Here is a 3,815-nt window from a genome sequence, read left to right as displayed (position 1 = left end):
CCGTGCTTTCACTGCCAAGGGCCCAGGTTCAATCCCTGGTTGGGGAAATAAGGAGAGGCCACAGCAGAGGGAGGCCCAAATAAAAAAAAAAAAAAAAAAAGAAAGAAAAAAAAGAAAAAGCAGAGCAGAGCCAAGGGGACTGGGAGTGCTGGGCTCGGGTAGTAATAATAAGCAGGGTGGTCAGGGAAGGCCTCCTCCACAGGAAATTTAAACAGATGAAGGACGTGGAGGAGGGGACCATGAGAATGAGCATCATCCTTATCCCAGTTCAGAAATGAGAAAAGTGAGACTTAGAGAGGTCGGGGAATGTGTCCGAGTCTGCCCAGCAATTACATGGTGGAACCAGGGAGCACCCAGGGCCTCTGCCTTTCCAACAACAAACCAGATCTCAGATCATCCTGGTGCAGGACTGAAAGCAGGAATGACTCCAGACTCACGGGTGGAAGCGTGAGGTCTGAAACTGGGAAGAGGCTCTGCTTTCTCACTCTCCCACAGGCTTAGCATACATCTATGGATCCACACCGTAGGGGATCAGAACATGCCCCCCACCAAAAGATGCCACTCTGGCATAAGGACAATTTTGAACAGAAGACATTGAGAAAAAGCAGACATAGGGAGAGAGCAGAAGATTCATCCTATCTCCCTGAAAGCAGGCTATAAATTCCCCTGTGAAGGTGCCCCCATCTTCCCAAACCAGGAAGGTAGGGAAAGCTTCCTTACCATCAGAGATGAAGAGGACACCAAGAAGCATCCACATAAACAAACCCTGCCAAGTACCCTTTTTCTGCCATTCCCCCATGTATCTACCTTCCCACAATTTACTGCCCCTAAACCCCTTTCCTTTGTCTTGTCACGTCTCTGCAAACTTATCCTCCTTTGTCAGAATAGTATACAAGCCTTCCATCCTAGCTGCTACTTTGGGGGTTTTTTTCTTCTCTCTATGAAACCTCCTCCACTCATCTCTGCCCCACTCCCGTGCCACATAAAACTTTTAACATCCAATAAAATTTGCAGACTTTTCTTCTGTGAATCTGTCTTTTGTCAGTTTATTTCACAGGTCCGGCCAGCGAATCTAACAGGGTAGAGGAAAATTTTTCTTCCCCTGTTAACATTCCAACCTACCGAGAGCTTACCCTGTGCAGCCAGGCCATCTGCTGAGCACTTCACATGTTATCTCAGTGACCCCGAGATGTAGTTCCAACCATTAGCTTCATTCAGCAAAGGACACAAGGCTATAAATGGTTGAAGTTCAGTATCACATAGCTGGTAAGAGGCAGAGTCTATTTTCAAGCCCAGACTGCATAACTCCATAGCTGGAACTGATCTGCAAAACACCACACACCAGTATAACGTTTACAGATGTATGTGTGTGTATATACAATCCCTAATAATATCTACTGCAGAGTTGTGATACTAAATAAGTATGCCTAAGGCAGCAAGGACGCCTCCCTTCCCACATCAGCTGCATTGGCAAGAGCTTGGTGCCGAAGTATGTTCACAAGGACAGAATTTGGGGTTGTCTTGTGTATCCTCAGAAGACACAAGGATGGGGTAGGCACTAAATAGTCATTGGATGGATGGATGGATGGATGGATGGATGAGTGGATGGATGGGTGGATGGGTGGGTGGATGGGGTGGATGGGTGGGGGGATGGGGTGGATGGGTGGGTGGATGGAGGGATGGATGGATGAAAGCACTTCCTTCAGCTCTTCGCTCTCAACACTCCAGGGACGCCTCCAGGAACACCTCTGGTTCAGCTATGGACATGAGGAAGCAAGTGTGAAAGTGAAACTGCTCTCAGCAAATCCCCAGCTGAGTCCCAACCAGGCAGGCAGAAACGCAGCAGGCACCCAGCCCAGCCTCACATGACACTCCTTTTAGATCCTGAACAAGAAGATTAAGTTGTCTTATGGGGGGTAAGCAGTCCACCAAGGCACTCTAGAGTTAACTCTGAAATCTACCTGTATCCAAAACGTATCCAAAAAAAAAAAAATCACATTCAAAGAGCTAACGTAAAGTTATAGTTGATAAATGCAATTATTAATGTGCTTTAAAAAAAAAAAAAGGAACTTGCCCTGGACATAAAAGACAAGCCATGAAGGACTACTCAGGAAGCTTTGTCAAATATAAAATGAATTTGAAAAACAGAAGTGACTATTAATTACTTTAGCAGTTGCCAGCCAAAAAAAAAAAAATCTTGTCCTTGGAGCGTCAGTTTCAGCTTCTCAAGAGAAGCCCTCTTTTATATTTCAAGGGCTGACCTTTCACCCATCTGCTCACATCAGCCCTCTCCAGCAGATTCCTTATTTTTTAAAAAAAGACAAAGTAAATCCCCCAGCACTCTAATCAAGCTCCCTTACTCATTTGAAGGGTAACCTTCACAGAAAAGAGGCTACTTGATAAATTCCAGGAATGTAAAAATAAAACATAATGGAAACGACAGTCTAATCATCAAGGCTAATTACAAAGGAAGAGTAAATCACTTTTTTCCCTCTAAATGTCTCTGGTTTATGATAAAAAACACCCATCTAACAAAGATGCCCTTTGTTACTGGTCTGAATAAGTACAGAAGGAATCTCGGGGGAGACAGCTGTGACTTACACACATAAAATCAGAGGTTAGCTTTTGAAATCGCCTTTCCTATATTTCCTGGTGACATATTTAAATATATATGACGTCCCAATTAGATACGAGAGGCTGGGGAAGGTGCTGTGAGGGGCACCTGTTGAATCAGGGAAACTCTGTCCTCAACTAGCCTGTGGCCTGATAAAGATGACACACCTCATACCAGCTGATGGAGGCATCACAGAAGCTGAGGAGGAGGACAGCAGGGCATCCAGCAGAGAGGGGTGCCTTCCATCCGGGGATCGGGAAGGTGACATTTAAGCTGGGTTTGAAGGATGGGTGGGAGGTGGAGGGGTGGAGGGACCACTGAGAAGACGCTGACAATTGGCAGGTCATTCCAGTTGTCCCCAACGTGTCCAACACAGAACCAGGAAACAGACCTCGAAGGCCAGCGAGCCCCTCATCCTTAACCAGGGCTGCACAGGAGAACCTGGAAATCTTGTTTACAGAATGCATGTGCCAAGCCCCAGACATAATGAGTCAGAATTTCAGAAGCGGGGCTTGGTCATGTGCTTATGAGAAGGGCCACCAAAGAATTTCTTATGGGCAGCCCCCCTGAAGAACCACTGATCAACACTATCATCTCATTTTTCAAAGTGGGGCAAATGAGGCGTAGAGGAGGGATTCCTTATTCATTCAGTCATTCAATGCATATGTATTAAGTACCCCCCGGGAATCTACTGAATAAAACAAAAATACCCGACTTCATTAAACATTTTTGCTCACTGAGTCCTTGCAAAACCATGGACTATTAGTCTCACCCCCCCCCTTTTCTTTTTTTTAAGATCAAGAAACTGAGGCATAAAAGGTTAAGTGAACACAAAGAATAAATGACGGAGTCAGGGTTCAGCCTGAGTTGCTTGAGAAGCATCTTTCACCCCAGGGCTGCTTACTGAGGGGGCCTCCTGTGGACCCAGGCCCTGGGTGATGAACGTTAAGGAATGGCCTCTGTTTTTAGAAGCAGGGTCAGAGCCAAGGTGGGAGGAGCCATGGAAGAGAGCTCCATGCCAGACTTCCACTGAAGAGTTTCCAGAATGTTCCACAAGCATGGCTGTATCAGCTCGTGGGTGCCGTGCTGCTCCAGAAATGTTCTCCATCCAGAAAGCCACACACCCTCCAAAGAAAAAGAGAAACGATTCCTGATGGAACCAGCTGTGTGGAGGGTCTAAGCAGTTACTCCCCATCTCAGG

At 46.2% G+C, this 3,815-nt stretch overlaps 1 long non-coding RNA gene across 1 annotated transcript in view; it reads right to left on the bottom strand.

Moving 5' to 3' along the window:
- LOC114486436 (uncharacterized) overlaps window positions 1-3,565 on the bottom strand; it is a 5,169-nt gene extending 1,604 nt beyond the window's left edge. The window contains exons 1-2 of the long non-coding RNA XR_003680147.1: window positions 3,519-3,565; window positions 1,134-1,324 (exon numbers count right to left, since the gene is read on the bottom strand). This is a non-coding gene — a long non-coding RNA (uncharacterized lncRNA). The remainder of the gene's footprint in view (window positions 1-1,133; window positions 1,325-3,518) is intronic.
- Window positions 3,566-3,815: the final 250 nt, after the last annotated feature.

Source organism: Physeter macrocephalus, chromosome 6, assembly GCF_002837175.3.
Source record: "Physeter macrocephalus isolate SW-GA chromosome 6, ASM283717v5, whole genome shotgun sequence".
NCBI classification, from domain to species: domain Eukaryota; kingdom Metazoa; phylum Chordata; class Mammalia; order Artiodactyla; family Physeteridae; genus Physeter; species Physeter macrocephalus.
Note: the sequence above shows the minus strand (reverse complement) of the source record. Positions and strands in the feature narration are given on the sequence as shown.